Source organism: Gorilla gorilla, chromosome 18 (assembly GCF_029281585.2).
Source record: "Gorilla gorilla gorilla isolate KB3781 chromosome 18, NHGRI_mGorGor1-v2.1_pri, whole genome shotgun sequence".
Lineage (NCBI taxonomy): Eukaryota > Metazoa > Chordata > Mammalia > Primates > Hominidae > Gorilla > Gorilla gorilla.
In genome coordinates, this window is record NC_073242.2 from 104,454,245 (window position 1) to 104,477,345 (window position 23,101).

General features: G+C 48.3%; 1 long non-coding RNA gene across 1 annotated transcript; it reads right to left on the minus strand.

Moving 5' to 3' along the window:
- Window positions 1-219: 219 nt before the first annotated feature.
- On the minus strand, window positions 220-17,450 carry LOC129527734 (uncharacterized). The gene is made up of 3 exons (XR_008672795.2): window positions 17,159-17,450; window positions 2,925-3,066; window positions 220-2,633 (listed from the first exon to the last, which is right to left on the minus strand). It is a non-coding gene; the product is annotated as an uncharacterized lncRNA (long non-coding RNA).
- Between the last annotated feature and the right edge of the window lie 5,651 nt (window positions 17,451-23,101).

Genomic DNA, 23,101 nt, shown 5'->3' on the forward strand with positions numbered 1-23,101 from the left:
AAAAAGCCGGCATGGTGGTGGGCACCTGTAGTCCCAGCCACTCGAAAGCTGAGGCAGGAGAATCGCTTGAACCCAGGAGAAGGAGATTGCAGTGAGCCGAGATCACGCCACTGCACTCCAGCCTCAGCAAGAGCAAGACTCCCTCTCAAAAAAAAAAAAAAAAGTAAAGAAATAAAACAACGGCTACTCCATAGAGCAGCCCCGAGGGCTGCTGGTTGCTCATTTTTATGGTTATTTATTGATTATATGCTAAAGAAGGGGTGGATTATTCATGCCTCCCCTTTTTAGACCATATAGGGTAACATTCTGGCGTTGCCACGGCATTTGTAAGCTGTCTTGGCGCTGGTGGGAGTGTAGCAGTGAGGACGACCAGAGGTCATTCGCATCACCATCTTGGTTTTGGTGGGTTTTGGCCGCGGCTTCTTTACTGCTTGTGCCGACCTCTCATCTCATCCTGTGACTTAGAATGCCTCAACCGCCTGGGAACACAACCCAGTAGGTCTCAGCCTCATTTTACCCAGCGCCTACTCAAGATGGAGTTGCTCTGGTTCAAAGGCCTCTAACAGAAGCTAAACACAGGTGGGGGCTTTCAAAGAAGCAGATCCAATGCCCACTGCCCTTCCTCACTCCCCTAATAGATGTAGGGCACCATGGACTTTTACAGACTGAGGGACATACTCTGGATGAGAATAGTTTACCCTATCAAGGAAAAGTAAGTTCCCCAGATGAAACGCCACAGATAACAGGCATACTGTAAGTCAGGCTTTGTACGTTTTCCAAAACTCACTACAGGGTTCCCCTTTGAGGTGCAGAATCTTGTATCACAATAATCACGATTCCTTTGCCAAGGCCTTTTGATGTCACGGTCCGTGTTTTTCTCCGGATCGTTGGGCATGCGGAGGCAGAAGGAGAGCCTGGCAGAGTGAATGACAAACGCAAGGGAGGCTGCAGAGGGCAGGGAGTGAGGGCGGCCCAGGGCCCAGCCCGGCGGGAGCCGCGGAAGAGAAGGACCAGCCAGCCAAGGGCGGGCGGCTCCAGAGGAGGCCCGGGACTCCCCAGTTTCCCAGCCTCTTCCACCCCACGCGGATCCCTGCCCCGACGCTGATTCAGGGGGTCAAAGCCTCGGGCGGGGCGGACCGCGGCGGTGACTGGAGGCGCCCCAGTTTCTCTGGGTGTGGCCTGCGGACCCCCTCGGGAGCAGGTCGTCCCGCACCAGTGTCTGCCCCCGGCCCCCAGGGACACCTGCACCCGCCCCACTCACGACGGTGCGTCAGGTCCCCAACCACGCGTGGGGCGGGGTGGGAGGGGCGGGGTGGGAAGGTCTCGGCTCGGCCGCCCCGCCTGTGCTGTCCCCACCGCCCCCCGGCCTCGGGCAGCGCGCGCCCAGGTCACCCGCCTCCCGCGGGCATGCGCAGGGCGGCCCCTCCGGGGGCGCTGCGGCCGCGGCCCCGGCCAAGGGGCGGGTCCCGGGTCCGGGAGGAAGAGGCGCGGCTGCTGGCTGACCCGGGAACCAGACCGAGCCAGAGAGCGAGCCCTCCCGTCTCCCACCGGGCAGGAAGGCCTGGCGCTCGCAGGCGACCTTGCGCCAGTGCCCGGGCAGGGATCAGGGGGCTCAGCGCCTTCGCGGGAGGTAGAGAGAGCTGGGGGCATCTGTGTGATCACCCCGCGTAGGTCCGCGCTGAGCCAGGACACAGTACAACTGCCCGCGCCCGGTTAGACAGGCAAAGCCCTGGGAAGCAGTGGGAGAGGGAAAGACTGGGCCGGCGCGGGGCCGCATGCCTGTAACCCCAGCACTTTGGGAGGCCCAGGATGGCGGATCGCTTGAGCACAGGAGTTCCAGACCAGCCTGAGCAACATGGTGCAACCCCGTCCCTACAAAAAACACAAAAAATAGCGGGGCGTGGTGGTGCGGACCTGTGGTTCCAGCTACTTGGGAGGCTGAGGCAGGAGGATCGCTTGAGCCTGGGAGTTCGAGGCTGCAGTGAACCCTGATTGCACCCCTGCACTCCAGCCTGTACGACAAAGCGAGACTGTCTCAAAAAAGAAAAAAATAGGGCTGGGCGCGGTGGCTCACGCCTGTCATCTCAGCACTTTGGGAGGCCGAGGCGGGTGGATCACGAGGTCGGGAGATCAATACCATCCTGGGTAACACGGTGAAACCCCTTCTCTACTAAAAATACAAAAAAAAAATTAGCCGGGCGTGCTGGCGGGCGTCTGTAGTCCCAGCTACTCGGGAGGCTGAGGCAGGAGAATGGCGTGAACCTGGGAGGCGGAGCTTGCAGTGAGCCGAGATCGTGCCACTGCACTCCAGCCTGGGCGACAGAGCGAGACTCCGTCTCAAAAAAGAAAAAAATAGGGCTGGGCGCGGTGGCTCACGCCTGTCATCCCAGCACTTTGGGAGGCTGAAGTGGGTGGATCACGAGGTCAGGAGTTCGAGACCATCCTGGCCAACGGGGTGAAACCCCGTCTCTACTAAAAATACAAACATTAGCCAGGCGTGGTGGGGGGAACCTGTAGTCCCAGCTGCTCGGGAGGCTGAGGCAGGAGAATCGCTTGAACCCGGGAGGTGGAGGTTGCAGTGAGCTGAGATCGCGCCATTGCACTCCGGCCTGGGTGACAGAGCGAGACTCCGTCTGAAAAAAATAAATTAAAAACATAAAATAAAATAATAGTAAAACAAAATAACATGACATACCGAATATCAGGTTAAAACTGGAAAGTTGGGGCAACGATTCAGGTGCTTGGCCTCTGTCTCCAAATCTGGTTGCAGCTATATACATTGTCTAAATTTTTTTGCCTGTGTTTGCAGCCAGATAAACGTTTGCCTTCCTGTTCCCTCCTGGGGGAGAGAGCTCAATTGACTTTATTTTCATCTCAATGAATGATCGCATGTATTTTGCACCTCCCTTCCCACCCAGACCTACCTTGTCATAGATGGTGTGCGTGACTGAACACGATCATTTCAGCTCCCGGCCTTGAAATAAAACGCGGGCTTGCCGACGGATGTCTGTAATTATGATATAATTTGAGCCTTGTTGTTTCAGGAAAGTTTTGTCCCTGAATCACCTAAAACAAACAAACAACAAAGGTGGGTTGTGGGGGAAGGAGACCCGTGGTGTCTACATTCATATCTATCTCACTCTATCTACCAGGCGGATTTGCATTTGGGGACATTTGCACCCACCCCGAGTCCCTGGTTCACAAAGGAAACGGTACGTATAATCTTCTGACTTGACAATGATGTATGGCTCCGGAGAAAAGCACTATTCAGAAATTATCATGGAACAGACACTCCCCCACCCTCTACATTACTTCTTACGTCAAGAAATGCACCGCCGTTTCTCCAGAGGCCGCCAAACTTGCGGCCACCTCATTCTACAAGGAGGCGAGCCAGCCAGACTCATGGTGGAGAGCGAGAGAACGCCATTCCCAGGGGCTTAGAGGTTCTCCTTTGCACAAAGCCTGGGAGTTTTGTTAGTGACTTCAGAGTCAGGGATGGACCAACAACGCCGTCCGATCTAGATGGCATCCTCCTGGTGGGAAATTGCCTTATTTCTCCCTCTTAAGCAACTGATTTGAATTAGGATTTGTTTTTCTTTCTTTCTTTCTTCTTTTTCTTTCTTTCTCTTTCCTTCTTTCTTTCTTCCTGATCTCTCCCTCTTAAGCAACTGATTTGAATTAGTTTTTCTTTTCTTTCTTTCTTTTTCCCTTTCTTTTTCCTTCCTTCTTTCCTTCTTTCCCTTCCTTCCTTCTTTCTTCTGTGTCTTTCTTCTCTCTTTTCTTTTTCTTTCTCTTTCCTTCTGTTCTTCTTTCTTTCTTCCTGATCTCTCCTCTTAAGCAACTGATTTGAATTAGAATTGGTTTTTTCTTTTCTTCTTTCTTTCTTTCCTTTCTTCCTTCTCTCTCTCTCTTTCTTTCTTTCCTTCTTCTTTCTTTTTGCATTTGCAGTTAGCTACTTGTTACTACTTGTCCAAACAGCTGGGGAACCTGGCCGGGCATGGTGGCTCACACCTGTCACCCCAGCACTTTAGTTGGGAATTTCCTGATCTCTCCCTCTTAAGCAACTGATTTGAATTAGAATCTTCCTTCCTTCTTTCTTTCCTTCCTCCCTTTCTTCCTTCCTTCCTCCCTTCCCTCCTTCCTTCCGTCCCTCCCTCTCCTTCCTTCCTCCGTCTCCTTCCTTCCTTCCTCCCTCCCTTCCCTCCTTCCTTCCTTCCCTCCCTCTCCTTCCTTCCTCCGTCTCCTTCCTTCCTCCCTCCGTCTCCTTCCTTCCTTCCTCCCTCCCTCTCCTTCTTTCCTCCCTCTCCTTCCTTCCTCCGTCTCCTTCCTTCCTCCCTCCCTCTCCTTCCTTCCTTCCTCCCTCCCTCTCCTTCCTTCCTTCCTCCCTCCCTCTCCTTCCTTCCTTCCTCCCTTTCCTTCCTTCCTCCCTTCCTTACTTCCTCCCTTCCGTCCTTCCTCCCTTCCCTCCTTCCTTCCTTCCCTCCCTCTCCTTCCTTCCTCCCTCTCCTTCCTTCCTTCCTCCCTCTCTCTCCTTCCTTCCTCCCTCTCCTTCCTCCCTCCCTCTCCTTCCTTCCTTCTTTCCTTCCTTCTTTCCTTCCTTCCTTCCTTCCTTCCTTCCTTCCTTCCTTCCTCCCTCCCTCCCTCCCTCTCTCTCTCTTTCTCTCTTTCTTTTTTTTTTTCTTTCTGCAGTTGCAGTAAGCTTTTCTGGATTTGCAGAAACTATAGGCCGGCTGTATGCATCCGGCATACAGCTTATGTTATGAACAGTATGTTAGTACTTGTCCAACCTGGCCGGGCATGGTGGCTCACACCTGTCACCACAGCACTTTGGAAGCTGGGAAGGGTGCTTGAGCCTAGGGGTTCCCGACCGGCTGGGCAACATAGTGAGACTCGCCTTCTATGCAAAAAATTAAAAAATTAGCTGGGCATGGTGGTGTACACCGGTAGTCCCAGTGACTCAGGAGGCTAAAATGGGAGGATTGCTTGAGCCCGAGAGGTTGAGGCTGCAGTGAGCTATGATCCTGCCACTGCACTCCAGCCTGGGCAATAGAGCAAGACCCTGTCTCCTAATAATAATAATAATTATTATTATTATACTTTGCAGGGAATATATTATTACTACTATATTATAAAATATATACCATATTATAATGTATAATATATATTATAATATATAAATATATATTATTATGTATTAAATATTATATATCATCATTATACATTAAATACTATATTATAATACATAAATGTTATATAATAATATAATGTAAATGTTATATAAAATATAATAAATATATTAATATATTAATAATATAATTATATATTAATCATATAATCTTTTCTATTATATATTAACATAGTAAATTATGTAATTATATTATGTATATATTAATTATAATATATTAATTAATAATATGCGATTATTATTATTATCTATTGGCCAAAGGCAGTGGCTCACGCCTGTAATCTCAGCACTTTGGGAGGCTGAGGCAGGGGGATCACCTGAGGTCAGGAGTTTGAGACCAGCCTGACCAACATGGAGAAACCCCATCTCTACTAAAAATACAAAATTAGCCGGGAGTGATGGCGCATGCCTGTCATCCCAGCTACTCCAGAGGCTGAGGCAGGAGAATCGCTTGAACCCGGGAAGCAGAGGTTGTGGTGAGCTGAGATCGCTTCCCTGCACTCCAACCTGGGCAACAAGAGCGAAACTCCGTCTCAAAAAACATGTATATACATAATTATATATTAATATAATTATGATTGTAGTAATATCACATAATATATTATATAATTATTTTATTAATTATAGAATTTTTATTACAAATTATATTTATTATAAAATTATTTTATTAATTATATTATTATATGATTATTTTATTAATTATTATGGAATTTTTGTTACAAATTATATTTGTTATAAAATTATTTATTTATTATAAAATTTATTTATAAAATTTATCATAAAATTATTTTATTAATTATATTATTATATGATTATTTTATTAATTATTATGGAATTTTTGTTACAAATTATATTTGTTATAAAATTATTTATTTATTATAAAATTTATTTATAAAATTTATCATAAAATTATTTTATTAATTATATTATATAATTATTTTATTATTATAGAATATTTTGTTATACGTCACATTTATAGAATTATTTTATTAATTATTAAAAATAATATTTTATCAATTATTAAAATAATATTTTATTATTAAAATAATATTTTATTACTTATTAAAATATTTTATTAATTATTATAAAACAATATTTTTATTAATTATTATAAAATAATATTTTATTAATTATTATAAAATAATATTTTATTAACTATTATAAAATAATATTTTATTAATTATAAAATAATATTTTATTAATTATTATAAAATAATATTTTATTAATTATAAAATATAATTATATTATTATTATACAAAATAGCAGGGGAAGGCAAGGATATTTAAGGGTGTTTTATGTGGTACAATGAGTCTCCAAAACACACAGCCACCTCCAGGATGCGAAGCTCCCACCTCCAGCCCCCCGGAGTGCCCAGAGCCGCCCTCTTCCCGGACAATTGTCCCACAGACGCCGTGAGAGAGACGGCACCAGCTTCTCCCGATCAAGGCGCCTTCACTTTCTGTAACTCTCTAATCATTCGGAAGATTCCCAAACAGCAGTGTCAGAGGTGTTGGAAATAAAGCAACTCCACTTTCAACAGGGGCTGGGTAAAATGAGGCTGAGACCTTCTGGGCTGCATTCTCAGTTTAAGGGTTTTTTTTTCTTTTTTTAAAGACAGAATCTCGCTCTATCACCCAGGCTGGAGTGCAGTGGTGCAATCTCGGCTCCACTGCAGCCTCCACCTCCCGGGTTCAAGCAATTCTCCTGCCTCGGCCTCCTGAGTAGCTGGGATGACAGGCACGTGCCACCACGCCTGGCTAATTTTTGTATTTTTATTACAGACGGGGTTTCACCATGCTGGCCAGGCTGGTCTCGAACTCCTGACCTCGTGATCCACCCACCTTGGCCTCCCAAAGTTCTGGGATTACAGGCGTGCGCCTCCACGCCTGGCTAATTTTGTATTTTTAGTAGAGACGGGGTTTCTCCATGTTGTTCAGGCTGGTCTTGAACTCCTGACCTCGTGATCCACCCACCTTGGCCTCCCAAAGTTCTGGGATTACAGGCATGCGCCTCCATGCCTGGCTAATTTTGTATTTTTAGTAGAGACGGGGTTTCTCCATGTTGGTCAGGCTGGTCTTGAACTCCTGACCTCGTGATCCACCCACCTTTGCCTCCCAAAGTTCTGGGATTACAGGCATGCACCTCCACGCCTGGCTAATTTTGTATTTTTAGTAGAGACGGGGTTTCTCTATGTTGGCCAGGCTGGTCTCGAACTCCCGACCTCAGGTGATCCACCTGCCTTGGCCTCCCAAAGTGCTGGGATGACAGGCAGGTGCCACCACGTCCCGCTAATTTTGTATTTTTAGTACAGACGGGGTTTCTCCATGTTGGTCAGGCTGGTCTCGAACTCCCGACCTCAGGTGATCTGCCCGCCTTGGCCTCCGAAAGTTCTGCGATTACAGGCATGCGTCACCACGCCTGGCTAATTTTGTATTTTTAGTAGAGACGGGGTTTCTCCATGTTGGTCAGGCTGGTCTCGAACTCCTGACCTCAGGTGATCCACCCGCCTTGGCCTCCGAAAGTGCTGGGATTACAGGCATGAGCCACCACGTCCTGCTAATTTTGTATTTTTAGTACAGACGGGGTTTCGCCATGTTGGTCAGGCTGATCTCGAACTCCCAACCTCAGGTGATCCACCTGCCTCGGCCTCCCCAGGTTAAGGCATTCTAACCTACAGGATGAGAGAGGAGGTTGGCACAAGACACAGGTCATAAAGAGTTGCTGATAAAACAGCTTGCAGTGAAGAAGGCAGCCAAATCCCGCCAAAACCAAGATGGCAACGAAAGTGACCTCAGGTTGTCCTCACCGCACTAATTGTACCTTACACTAATTGTAATTCATTTGCTGCTAAAACACACTCCCACCAGCACCAGGACCGTTTACAGATGTCATAGCCACGCAGGAAGTTACCCTGTATGTCCTAAAAACAGGAGGCAAGAGGCTGGGCGCGGTGGCTCACGCCTATCATCCCAGGCTGGTCTCGAACTCCTGACCTCAGGTCATCCACCCTCTTCAGCCTCCCAAATACCTTGTTTCTTAAAAGGCATCTTTGGGCCCGGGTGCGGTGGCTCACGCCTGTCATCCCAGGCTGGTCTCGAACTCCTGACCTCAGGTCATCCACCCTCTTCAGCCTCCCAAATACCTTGTTTCTTAAAAGGCATCTTTGGCTGGTCTCGAACTCCTGACCTCAGGCCATCCACCCTCTTCAGCCTCCCAAATATCTTGTTTCTTAAAAGGCATCTTTGGGCCGGGCACGGTGGTTCATGCCTGTCATCCCAGGCTGGTCTCGAACTCCTGACCTCAGGTCATCCACCCTCTTCAGCCTCCCAAATATCTTGTTTAAAAGGCATCTTTGGCTGGTCTCGAACTCCTGACCTCAGGCCATCCACCCTCTTCAGCCTCCCAAATATCTTGTTTCTTAAAAGACATCTTTAGGCCGGGCATGGTGGCTCACGCCTGTCATCCCAGCACTTTGGGAGGCCGAGGCGGGCAGATCACGCGGTCAGGAGATTGAGACCAGCCTGGCTAACATGGTGAAACCCCGTCTCTACTAAAAATACAAAAATTTAGCCAGGCATGGTGGCGGGCACCTGTAGTCCCAACTACTCGGGAGGCTGAGGCAGGAGAATCGCTTGAACCCGGGAGGCAGAGGTTGCGGTGAGCCGAGATCGCGCCACTGCACTCCAGCCTGGGGGACAGAGCAAGACTCTGTCTCAAAAAAACAAACAACCAACAAAAACAGGAGGTATGAATGATCCACCCCTTGTTTAGCATTTCATCAAGAAATAACCATAAAAATGGGCAATCAGCAGGCCTCCCGGCTGCTCTATGGAGTAGGCATTCTTTTATTCGTCTACTTTCTGTTTCTTTCTTTCTTTTTTTTTTTTTTTTTTTTGAGACGGAGTCTCGCTCTGTCACCAGGCTGGAGTGCAGTGGCGCGATCTCAGCTCACTGCAACCTCCGCCTCCTGGGTTCAAGCGATTCTCCTTCCTCAGCCCCCCGAGTAGCTGGGATTACAGGTGCCCACCACCACGCCCGGCTAATGTTTGTATTTTTAATAGAGACGGGGTTTCACCGTGTTGGCCAGGCTGGTCTTGAACTCCCGACCTCCAGTGATCCGCCCGCCTCGGCCTCCCAAAGCAACGGGATGACAGGAGTGAGTCACTGCGCCCGGCTTCTCTACTTTCTTAATAAACTTGCTCTCACTTTGCACTGTGGACTCGCGCTGAATTCTCTTGCGTGAGATCCAAGAACCGTCTCTTGGGGTCTGGAACGGGACTCCTGTCCTGTAACAGAAGCACGTCGGTGTCCTGGCTACAAATGAAACCGCACAGAAAAGGAATCAACCTGTGGGCTGAAACCCAGATCCTGACATTCCGACGGCTGCTTCCCTGAGGACAAACACACCCTGACAGTCAGATGCTTGCTCCTTCCCCGCTGGAGATAAAGGAAGAGGGAAGAGATTTCCCCCAGCCCTCCTTGTCTTGCAGAGTTCCTTTTTCCATTCTTTTCAAATGCATGTAAGTGTCTTAAATGGATGAATGAGCCTTTTGCCTGTCGGGCGGCCGGAGTGTCTCCTCCAGGACCTGGGAACCACCTCTTTGAAATGTGATCTTCAAAGAGAAGAAAGAAAAGAACGCTTCACCTCCCAGTTTCTAGGAAGGATCAGGGTCAGACCTCAACCGTTTTTGCAAATTCACGTCCAGTCCCCAACACATGAGAAATTAGTTATATTTGTCTTGAGAACATGAATGGGACAGGGTTTTTTTGTGTGTTCAACTCCCCAAAAAGGCGACATTCTGTCTCTCTTTGCACCTCTTCCTGGCTCAGCTGTAATGTGCATCTCTTTTTGGTTTCATAAGATTTAAATAATAAAACTGGGGCCGGGCATGGTGGCTCACGCCTGTAATCCCAGCCCTTTGGGAGGCCGAGGCGGGTGGATCATCTGAGGTCAGGAGTTCGAGACCAGCCTGGCCAACATGGCAAAACCCCATCTTTACTAAATACAAAAAATTAGCTGGCTGTGGCGGTGAGCTCCTGTAATCTCAGCTACTCAAGAGGCTGAGGCAGGAGAATCGCTTGAACACGGGAAGTGGAGGTTGCAGTGAGCTGAGATCGCGCCACTGCAGTCCAGCCTGGGCGACAGAGAGCAAGACTCTCTCAAATAATAATAATAATAATACAACGTATAAGTGAGTAAGCCAAAGCTTGACTTTTCCCTGCCTTCCATCCTATTCCTAGAAAAGATAGCTCCTAAGATTGGAAAAAAAAAAAAAAAAAAAGAAAGAAAGAGAGAAAACAAGCTACATACCTCCCTCAGAAGGAATTTCCGTATGGACGAAGGACACACAGCACTGAAAGGCATCCCTGTGCTCACCAAGATAAATGTATATCTGATTGTCTTGTTTGGAAAAGGCTCATCACAAACTCAAAACATCGTCAGGTGCAGTGGCTCACACCTGTAATCCCAGCACTTTGACAGGGTGAGGTGGGAGGGTCACCTGAGGTCAGGAGTTCGAGACCAGCCTGGCCAATATGGTGAAACCCCGTCTCTACTAAAAATACAAAAATTAGTCGGGTGTGGTGGCAGGTGCCTGTAATCCCAGCTACTCAGGAGGCTGAGGCAGGAGAATCGCTTGAACCCGGGAGGTGGAGCTTGCAGTGAGCCGAGATCACGCCACTGCTCTCCAGCCTGGGCGACAAAGCAAGACTCCGTCTCAAAACAAAATAAAAAAGGAACTCAAAAGAATGCAACTATTTATGTTGTACCTACCTATGACCTGGAAGCCCCCTGCCCACTTCTAATTGTCCCGCCTTTTTTGAGACAGCATTTTTCTCTTGTCACCCAGGCTGGAGTGCAACGGTGCCGTCTTGGCTCACTGCAACCTCCACCTCTCGGGTTGAAGTGATTCTCCCACCTCAGCCTCTTGAGTAGCTGGGATTGTAGCAGGACGAGACAGACAAAACCTCTCAGACACCGAGTTGTAGAAGGAAGGGCTTTATTCAGCTGGGAGCATCAGCAAGCTACTGCCTTAAAATCTGAGCTCTCCGAATGCACAATTTCTGTCCCTTTTAAGGGTTCACTACACTCAAGATTTCACATGAAAGGGTCATGATTGATTTGAGCAGGCAAGGGGGTATGTGATGGGCTGCATGCACCTGTGGTCAGAAAGAAACAGAACAGGGCAGGGAGTTTCATGGTGTTCTTCTATACAATGTCTGGAATCTATGAATAACATCGGTTTCCAAGTTATGAATTGATTTTTAACTACTGGGTTTAGGCCAGGCAGGCCCAGGCTTGGTTTCGGGCCTGGCACCGGGGTGTCTGTCTTTGGTTTTACTTCCTTGTTGTTTCTTCTTAAAACAGGTACTGAGTATAAAACAAAATAAAACAATATGAGAGGGTCTCTCTGTTCCCTCAGGATGACAGGCGCCCATCACCACACCTGGCTAATTTTTTGTATTTTTAGAAGAGACGGGGTTTCGCCATGTTGGCCAGGCTGGTGTCGAACTCCTGACCTCAGGCAATCCACCTGCCTCGGCCTCCCAAAGTGCTGCGATTACAGGCGTGAACCACCATGACTTGCCCAATTTTCTTTGTTTTCTACCTTTCCAGAGTGGCTTTCTGGGTTGGTGAAGAGGTTCACGCTGGTAATCCTAGAACTTTAGGAAACTGAGGTGGGAAGATCACTTGAGGCCAGATGTTCAAGGCCAGCCTGGCCAACATAGCAAGACCTCATCTCTACCAAAAACAAAAAATTTGTTTTAATTAGTCAGGAGTGGTGGCGTGCACATGTGATCCCAGGTACTTGGGAGGCTGAGGCAGCAGGATCAGTTGAGCCCAGGAGTACGAGGCTGCAGTGAGCTAAGATTGCACCACGGTACTCCAGCCTGGGCGACAAAGCCCATATTTCTAATAAAAATAAATAAATGTATTAAAGGAGACTGGCTTCTATTTAACGCTATTTCTAGAATTAAATTCTATTTAATGCTCTTCCTTGAATTTAATTCCGTTTAATTCTATTTCCAGAATTTAATTCTACTTAATGCTACCTCTATTTTCTACTTAATCTATTGTAAAAGAGTTCGGTTAAGCTCACAGGTGAATTCCATGTCAGTGAGAGCCAGACCCCAACCTCACACTGAATCCCCATTCTCAGCAGGTGTCTACACATCCTCCTCCACAGGCTGATCTCATAGCTCCCCCTAGCAGAGCCCTAGGAAGGTCCTTCAGGGGCAGAACCCCCGCCCCCACGGCTTCCCGATGCCCCCTGGATTGGATGCATGGGGCTGCTGTGCCACTGAAGACGTATTCCTCCTCCTTCGAGACCCCGTGAGTTACAATTTCTCTGCCGAATAAGCTCAGCCACACCCTCCCCACATCGAATTTTAAAGTTGAACCCTTTGCCCACCTCCCTCCCCCAAGAATCTCCTCCCCACTGACATTAAAATTCACCTTAATCAAAAACCACCTAAATTCAAAGGATGTTGGCCTCATGGCAAAGGTCAGCAAGACCGTAAACCACCAATAACATCTCCGACCAGAAACATTCCAAACTCCTCACCGACCAGAAGACAGGCCAGCCCCAAGGTAAACCCTCTCCAGCTGCCAGGACGATGCCAGACCCAGATAAACCCACTCTGGCTGCCAGGATGATGCCAGACCCAAGATAATCCCCCTCCCGCTGCCAGGAGGATGCCAGACCCAAGATAACCCCCCTCCGGCTGGAAAAATATCAGCACCAAGATGACCTGCCCTCTGCCCACAGACAATTCCAACCCTGCCATAAACTTCTCCCCCACACAGAAACATTCCAAGCTTGGGATAAGCCGCCTCACCCTAAAACCAATATATATTCTTAGTCTGTAAGAGAAAAATCGGTCAGAAGCCCATCTCAGCTTTATTTTCTCTAAAGTAAATCTGTCGTTAACTGTTAAGCTGAATTTTAAGTGTCTTTCCTCTTTCTTTAACTCTTACACCCACGTGCCTGTCCCCTTCCCCCCCCCCTTTTTATTTTTAGTTTTATTTTTTATTTTAGATGGAGTCTCACTCTGTCGCCCAGGCTGGAGTGCAGGGGCGCGATCTCGGCTCACTGCAGCCTCCGCCTCCCGGGTTCACACCATTCTCCCGCCTCAGCCTCCCAAGTAGCTGGGACTACAGGCGCCTGCCACCATGCCTGGCTAATTTTTGTATTTTTAGTAGAGACGGGGTTTCACCATGTTGGCCAGGCTGGTCTTGATCTCCTGACCTCGTGATGCACCCGCCTTGGCCTCCCAAATTGCTGGGATTACAGGCGTGAGCCACCGCGCCCAGCTCCCCCTTCCCTTTTATCTCCCAGAATTCTTTCTCCCTCCCAGGGTGACCCCCTCAGGCTGCTACTGGCCTGAAGCTGTTCCCAAAGCTGTTCCCAAAACCTACACTCCTCAGGGAACCTCCAAGTAGAAGCAGCAGGAATGACCTCAGAGGAATTTCATCGAAGGCACCCTCATGTAGCTGGACCCCTGAGCACAGTGGGGTATGGGACACACTGAATGGAGTTTTCCCCACAAATTCGTCCATGAACGCCCAAACCCCCAGGACCTCAGAATGTGACCTTATTTGGAAATAGGCTTGTTGGAGACAGACCGCTTTTAAAGACGTGATTAAGGTAAAATGAGGTCACTACGGTGGGCCCTGATCCAATAGGACCGGGGTCCTTATAAGAGGAGGAGGTGAGGACACAGACACACACAGAGGGACGACCCTGTGAGGACACAGGGAGAAGACGGCGTCTCCAAGCCCAGGAGAGCGGCCTCAGGAGGAACTAGCCCTGCCCATACCTGGATCTCAGACTTCCAACCTGCAGGACTGTGGGAGAATCAATGTCTGTTGTTTCTAAGCCACCCGGGCTGGGGGACTTTGCTATGGAGGCCCCAGCAGACTCATATAGGGTACAAATCAATGGTGGTCATCTGTTGGATACACATTAAAATTGCCTTTTTTTTCTTTTCTGTTTGGAAAATACAGTGAGACCTCATCTCTATGAAAAACAGATGGAAATCCACATGCATGAGAAGGAACATGTTACGACCACACCAACAAATCTCAAAACATGTTTCGCGTAGAAAGAAGCTACCTGTAAAGACGGGTACTTAACGTTTATTAGAAGTTCTCCAACAGGCCAAACTCACCTAACCTGTTAAAGGGCTGAGTGAGGCCGGGTGCGGTGGCTCACACCTGTCATCCCAGCACTTTGGAAGACTGAGGCGGGCGGATCACAAGTTCAGGAGTTCGAGGCCAGCCTGACCAACATGGTGAAACCCTATCTCTACGAAAAAAAATATAAAAATTAGCCAGGCGTGGTGGCGGACGCCTGTAGTCCCAGCTACGCGGGAGGCTGAGGCAGGAGAATGGCATGAACCCGGGAGGCGGAGGTTGCAGTGAGCCAAGATTGCGCCACTGCAGCCCAGACTGGGTGACAGACCGAGACTCTGTCTCTAAATAAATAAATACATAAATACATAAATAAAATAAAATAAAATATAGAAGGCTGAGTGATCCCGGGAGGGGAGTGGCCCAGAGGAGCTGATGAGCTTTAATTTCCTGACCTGGGTGGGTTTGAGGGGTTGTAAAAATTCACAGAGCTTTGCAGTTATCACTGGAATACTTTTCTGTGTGTATTTTATTCTTCTGTCAAGAGTTCACTTTATTTATTTTTCGTTTTTCGTTTTGAGATGGAGTCTTGCTCTGTCACCCAGGCTGGAGTGCAGTGGTGCGATTTTGGCTCACTGCAGCCTCCGCCTCCCGGGTTAACGCCATTCTCCTGCCTCAGCCTCCCAAGTAGCTGGGAGTACAGGTGCCCACCACCATGCCCGGCTAGTTTTTGTATTTTTAGTAGAGACCGGGTTTCTCCGTATTGGTCAGGCTGGTCTTGAACTCCTGACCTTAAGTGATCCACCCACCTTGGTCTCCCAAAGTGCAGGGATTAATAGGCATGAGCCACTGTGCCCGGCCAAGAGTTCACATTAAAAAAAATTCACAATCCCAGCACTTTGGGAGGCTGAGGCAGGTGGATCACTTGAGGTCAGGAGATAGAGACCATGCTGGCTAACACGGTGAAACCCCATCTCTACTAAAAATACAAATACAAAAAATTAGCCGGGCGTGGTGGTGGGCACCTGTAGTCCCAGCTACTCGGGAGGCCGAGGCAGGAGAATGGTGTGAACCCGGGAGGTGGAGCTTGCAGTGAGCTGAGATCGCGCCACTGCACTCCAGCCTAGGTGACAGAGCGAGAGTCCGTCTCAAAAAAGAAATTCACAATCAACTGGCTGCAGTGGCTCACGCCTGTTATCCCAGCACTTTGGGAGGCCGAGGCAGGCAGATCATGAGGTCAGGAGTTCAAGACCAGCCTGGCCAACATGGTGAAACCCTGTCTCTACTAAAAATACGAAAAATTAGCTAGGCATGGTGGCGGGTGCCTGTAGTCCCAGCTACTCAGGAGGCTGAGGCAGGAGAATCGCTTGAACCCGGGAGGCGGAGGTTACAGTGAGCCGAGATCGCACCACTGCACTCCAGCCTGGGTGACAGAGCAAGACTCTGTCTCAAAAAAAATAAATAAATAAAATAAAATTTAAGAAACAGATAGATAAGTGACTAGAGCCCCTCCTGGTTTCAGCTCATCTCCAAAGATGACCAAAGGAGGGATGAGTTATTTTCCCACCATGGTCCTCAGAGATCCCTCTCCTGCACCACAGGGACTCCAGAAGTCAGGGCTTGGTTTCCCGCTGTTCTCACCAAAAATAACCCGATCCCCTAACCTCCCTTTGAAATACCGGAAAAAAAAAATCAGGACGGCTCACGGAGGCAACACTGCTACACAGATAATCTTCTTTGGAGCGAGGATGAATTTTAAATGATCACAAGAAAAAGAGATGCCAGGCACACCCCGTGGCCCCCCTGGGATCACCAAAAATCTGGTACTGGGGGATCGCCACGGTCTCAGGAAGGGGGCTGCAAGCATCCCAGGCAGGAGGGGACGGAGAGTGATGAGCTTTGCACCGATGGAAATAAAAATAGAACACTGCGTTACGGACAGAATGACAAGTTAAATGACAAGCATTTAACCGTCTCTGTGCGCAGAAACGCGGACGGCTGCAGAAATGCGAGAGGATTTTCTCCTGTTGCCTCCAAGTGAATGAGGGCCTGGGGACCATCCTGTACCCGTCTGCCTGTGCTCCGGAAGGCTGGATGCTTCGGGAAGGAGGCCAGGAGGCAGGACCGGCCGGCCGCCCTGCGGACGTCCAGCCAGCCGGAGACCGGTCTGCACCTGTCACAGGTGAGCAGCATTTGTTAGCACAGGCAGACGGGGTTTCACCTGTAATGCCCAACCTCGTTTTTACTAACCCTGTTTTTAGACTCTCCCTTTTCCTTCAATCACCTAGCCTTGTTTCCACCTGAATGGACTCACCCTTAGCTAAGAGAACCAGACAGACTCCATCTTGGCTCTTTCACTGGCAGCCCCTTCCTCAAGGACTTGACTCGTGCAAGCTGACTCCCAGCACATCCAAGAATGCAATTAACCGATAAGATACTGTGGCAAGCTATATCCGCAGTTCCCAGGAATTCGTCTGATTGATAATGCCCAAAGCCCCACGTCTTTCACCTTGTAATAGTCTTAAAGCCCCTGCATCTGGAACTGTTTACTTTCCTGTAACCATTTATCCTTTTAACTTTTTTGCCTACTTTATTTCTGTAAAATGGTTTTCACTAGACCCCCCTCCCCTTTCTAAACCAAAGTATAAAAAAAAATCTAGCCCCTTCTTCGGGGCTGAGAGAACTTTGAGCGTTAGCCGTCTCTTGGCTGCCAGCTAAATAAACGGACTCTTAATTCGTCTCAAAGTGTGGCGTTTTCTCTAACTCGCTCACGTACAACACGGGAACATCCTTTACCCAACTGATGCCTGTGCAGATGTCACTAACAAATGCTGCTCACCTGTGACAGGTGCAGACCGGTCTCTGGCTGGCTGGACGTCTGGACATCTGGACGTCTGGAGGGCGGCCGGCCGGTCCTGCCTCCTGACCTCCTTCCCCAAGCATCCAGCCTTCCGGAGCTTCTCCGTGCCCTCCCCTTCCTTCTTTCTTTCCTCCTGTACATTGCCTAGAAATCGCCAGAAAGCTGCCACCGCATCTACGGAAACAAAAACATTATCTTCGGGAGCACGCTGGGTGCGTTTAAACCAACCCCACTGCCTTCTTCTAAAGTGGGATCTGGAAGGAATGCTGAAGGATCTGGAAGGAATGCTCAGCATCCTATGGATTTTTTTTTTTTTTTTTTTTGGCTCCTTTTCCTTCTAAGATGACAGTGAGGCTGTTAAGCATAATAATTGTCCCTGAGTGAGTCAGCCTCATTGTTCCACTTTTGCCTCCAAGGCAGGCTCTCCGCCCCCCACCCCCCGCAGAGGTCAGGGGTCACCTGCTAAATCATGCAATATCCCCGAATCCCAGGTGAATGAGGCCGTTTACAAACTGCTGCTAATGATTAAACCAGCCCGGCATGAAACGCGGGCTCTAAATTGTGATTATTTGAATGATGGATGGCGTGTCTAATGAGACCATTATTGCCACCAGTGACCTTCTGGGCTGAAGACCGTTTCAATATAAGCAACACCTCTCACACGGCCGGTGTGATGGCCGTGTGCACCTGTGTGTGCGTGCCCGCGTGTGCACGTGTGTGTGTGTGAGATGCGTGCACCTGTGTGTGTCCTCTCTCTCTCTAGAGCTTGTCTCCGATTCTTTGAACTGCCACACAGGCAATGCCACCCTCACTGGATGGGTCATCCGAGCAGTCCCCTTAGTGAGACCATTTTCGTACACCTGGGCTGAAAATGCCCCATGCATAAAATACTCATGGGGTTAAACTTGAGTTCCCGTGCGTGCGTGTCCTCGTCCTCCATGGCAGGGAAAAAGAAAAAGGAACAGGAGACTAAAGGGGTGTCTCCGGGAAGCCACTCACACATGCAGATGTAATTAAGTTGAGGATCTTGAGCTGAGATCATCCTGGATTAGAGTGGGCTCCAAATGCAATGACAGGTCCTCGTCCTCCATGGTAGGGAAAAATAAAAAGGAACAGGAGAGAAAGGGGCTGTCTCCGTGAAGCCACCCACACATGCAAAAGTCGCTGGAAGCAATTCGTAGGAAGCTGTGCAGATGAACCTACTGGTGGCCAAAGCCGACGCTGAAAGACGAGCTCAGGGGAGGTTCTCTGGAGTGAAAGGAAGCCGTCTGCACCCAGGTGGTCTCCGAGATGGCCTCAGTGCACATCAACAAGGATGAGAGCACATGACAAGCCCCACCCCACCCAACCCGGTGACCCCCACAGACCCACGGCTCAGCTGGACTTTGACACAGGGCCCTGCGCTAGGGCTGCCCTGGATAGGACCCACGGGGGTCTTTGTGTCCTACGAGATTGAGATGTGGCCCATCACAGCCACAGCCACGTTAGGCTGCAAGGGGAGGGACACAGAAGCCGTCAGAGCTCAGAAAGCAGGAAGCCATCTGCGCAGGCAAGAGCCACGGCGGGTCCCCATCCAGGATACACGGGCACCTCTGGGGGTCGGGACGTGCTCGTCTGGCTGAAACGGAACATCTTGTGATTCAAGCAAACCAGCCTCCAAGAAACAGCAGGAGTCCCTGGCGGTGGGTACACACCTCTGTGGCAGTGCCACATCGGACCTAGTCCCAGCCCTTCTCACCTGTCCAGGCTCCAGGGTCCCAGAGGGAGGCAGAAGACCCAGCAGATGCTGACATGCGGCCCTTGGACTCACATTCCAGAACTATCAGGGGCTTTGGACACCAACGTCCCCTTCAGTGAAACCATTGCTCCAGGAGTCTCCTCTGGTGGCCACGACAAACTGCCACAAACCAGGAGCCTTAAAAATTCACAAATTCATCCTCTGCCACTCATGGACAGCAGGAGTCTGAGGTCCAGGTGTCTCAGAGCCACGGTCTCTTCCAGCTCCTGTCTCCACGTGGCCTTCTCCTCTGTGTCGGTGTCTCCTCTTCTGTCTCTTAGAAGGACACCTGTCATTGCACTTGGAGACCATCCAGGATGATCTCACCTCAAGATCCTCAACTTAATTACATCTGCAAAGACCTTATTTCTAAATGAGATTCTATTCACAAGTTTATGGATGAGAACATGGACATATCTTTTGGAGGTCATGATCCAAGCCATTACAATTGTGTTTTGTTCCTCCTGGAGGCTCTAGGGGAGGGTCCTTCCTGCCTCTCCCAGCTCCTGGGGGCTCCAGGCATCCCTGGGTTTGTGGCCGCATCACTCCAGTCTCTGCCTCTGTCTCCACGTGGCCTTCTCCTCTGTGTCTCTGTCTCCTCTTCTGTCGCTTAGAAAGACACTTCTCATTGCATTTAGAGCTCACCCTACTCCTAAATAATCTCATCTCCAGATCCTTAATTATATCTGCAAAGAATCTTTTTCCAAATGAGGTCCCATTCACAGGTTCTGGGAGTCAGGACATGGACAGATCTTTTGGACGTCACCATCCAACCCATTGCAGTTGTGTTTGGTTCTTTCTGGGAGGCTCTAGGGGAGGATCCTTCCTGCCTCTCCCAGCTCCCGGGGGCTCCAGGCATCCCTGGGCCTGTGGCCACATCACTCCAGTCTCTGCCTCTGTCTACACTTGGCCTTCTCCTCTGTGTCCGTGTCTCCTCTTCTGTCTTTCAGAAGGACACCCGTCATTGGAGGTAGGGCCACCCTAATCTCCTATGACCTCATCCTAATTTAATGACATCTCCAAAGAACCTGTTTCCAAGTATGCTCCCACTTCCAGGTCTGAGGTGGACATATCTTTCGGTGGTCCTCATTTGCCCCATCCCAGAAGTCTGAGATGAAGTTGTCTCAGGGCCATGTTCCCTCTGGAGGTTCTAGGTGAGGATGCTTCCTGCCTCTTCCAGCTCCTGGGGCTCCAGGTGTCCCTGAGCTGTGGCCGCATCACTCCAGTCTCTGCCTCCGTCTCCACGTGGCCTCCTCCTCTGTGTCTGTGTCTCCTCTTCTGTCTCTTAGAAGGACACCCGTCATTGGATGTAGGGCCCACCCTAATCCAGGATGATTTCATCATAACTTATCTCTTAATTACATCTGCAAAGACCGTTTTTCCAGAATAGCTCCTATTCAAAGATTGTGGATTGATATAGGCTGAACTGTGTTCCTCTCCCACACCCCCAAACATTCATGTATTGTAACCTTAACTTCCAGTTTCTCAGAATGTGTATTTGGAGATGGGGTGGTCTTTAAAGAGGTGATTCAGGTAAAATGAGGTCACTAGGGTGGGCCCTGATCCTATAGGACTGGTGTCGTTATAAGAGGAGACAAGGACACAGACACACACAAAGAGATGACCCTGTGAGGACACAGGGAGAAGACAGCATCTCCAAGCCCAGGAGAGAGGCCTCAGGAGGAACCAGCCCTGCCCACACCTTGATCTCAGAATTCCAGCCTCCAAGACTGTGGGAGAATCAATGTCTGTTGTTTGCAAGCCACCCAGTCTATGGTATTCTGTGATAGCAGCATGAAAGGGACTAAGACACCTCATAAAAGAGGAGATGAGGACACAGACACACACAGAGGACTGACCCTGTGAGGACACAGGGAGAAGATAGTGTCTACAAGCCCAGGAGGGAGGCCTCAGGAGGAACCAGCCTTGTCCACACCTCGATCTTGAACTTCCAGCCTCCAGGACTGTGGGATAGTCAGTGCCATAAATGTCTGTTGTTTATAAGCCACCCAATCTATGGTATTCTGTGATAGCAGCCTGAAATGGACTAAGACACCTCATAAGAGGAGGAGATGAGGACACAGACACACACAGAGGGAGGACCGTGTGAGGACATACAGAGAAGACGGCATCTCCACACCCAGGAGAGAGGCCTCAGGAGGAACCAGCCCTGCCCACACCTTGATCTCAGACTTCCAGCCTCCAAGACTGTGGGAGAATCAATGTCTATTTTTTACAAGCCACTAAGTCTATGGTATTCTGTGATAGCAGCCAGAGGGACTAAGACATCTCATAAGAAGAGGAGATGAGGACACAGACACACACAGAGGGATGACCCTATGAGGGAGAAGATTGCGTCTATAAGCCAGGAGAAGATGGCATCTATAAGTCAAGGAGGGAGGCCTCAGGAGGTACCAGCCCTGCCCACATCTTGGTCTTGGACTTCCAGCTTCCAGGACTGTGGGACAGTCAATGTCTGTTGTTTATAAGCCACCCAGTCTATGATATTCTGTGATAGCAGCCTGAGATGGACTAAGACATTTCATAAGAAGAGGAGATGAGGACACAGGCACACACAGAGGGATGACCCTGTGAGGACACAGGAAGAAGACAGCGTCTCCAAGCCCAGGAGAGAGGTATGAGGAGGAACTAGCCTTGCTCACACTTTGATCTTGGGCCTCCAGCCTCCAGGATCCTGGTAGAATAAGTGTCTGTTGTGAAAGCCGCTCAGGCTGTGGCACTTTGTCGTGACAGCCCTAGAAGATTCACACTAGGGTCAGGACATGGATGTACCTTATTTGTGCGCACCGTTGAACCCATCATGACTGTATCTCAGCTACCTACGTGTTTCAGGTGCCCACCACCCATCCTAGCCTTGAATGCCCTTCAGGTGGCCTCTCTCCAGAGAAGAAAAAGAGGAAATGAGATGCTATGAAACCCAAGGGGAGGCACCTCCTTCTTTAAGGCTGGCTTAGCCGTTGCTGGCTGCCATTTACTCCTCATGCTTCTGTTGTGTCTTGCTGTCTTCTCCTTTGCTCTGTTTCATATTTCTCCTGGATGGTGTGTACCAATACGAATGCTGGATAACATACCTAACATAGGATAGAGAAGAAGAGAAAAGAAAAAATAGAATAGAATGCAATGAAATGCAATGCAATGCAATGGAATACAACGTAATAGAAAATAATGAGTGGAATGGGATGGAATAGAAAATAATCAATGAAATTGAATGGAATTGAATGGAATGGAAGAGAATAGAAAATAATGAATGGAATGGAACTGAATGAAGTGAAAAGGAATGGAATAGAATAGAATAGAAAATAATGAATGGAACTGAATTGAATGGAATAGAATAGAATAGAAAATAATGAATGGAATGGAATCAAATGGAAAAGAATAGAATAGAAAATGATGAATGGAATGGTATGCAATGAAGTGAAATGGAATGGAATGGAAGAGCATAGAAAATAATGAATGGAATGGAATGGAATGAAGTGAAAAGGAATGGAATAGAATAGAATAGAAAATAATCAATGGAATGGAACTGAATGGAATAGAATAGAATAGAAAATAATGAATGGAATGGAAGAGAATAGAAAATGATGAATGGAATGGAATCGAATGGAATAGAATACAATAGAAAATAATGAATGGAATGGAATAGAATGAAGTGAAATGGAATGGAATGGAAGAGAATAGAATAGAAAATAATGAATGGAATGGAATGGAATGGAATAGAATAGAAAATAATGAATGGAATGGAAGAGAATAGAATAGAAAATAATGAATGGAATGGAACTGAACGGAATAAAATAGAATAGAAAATAATGAATGGAATAGAATACAATGGAATGAAATAGAACAGAAAATAATGAATGCAATAGAGCAGAACAGAAAATAATAGAATGGAATGAAATGCAGTGGTTGGGAGGGAACTGAATAGAAAATAGAATGGATGTGTGCCAATAAGAATGCTGGATAACATAGGTAAAATAGGACAGAGAAGAAGGAATGGAAAAAAATAGAATGGAATGGAATGCAATGGAATGGAATGGAATAGAAAATAATAGAATTGAATGGAATAGAAAAGAATGAGTGGAATGGAATAGAATGAAAAATAATGAATGGAATAGAATAGAACAGGA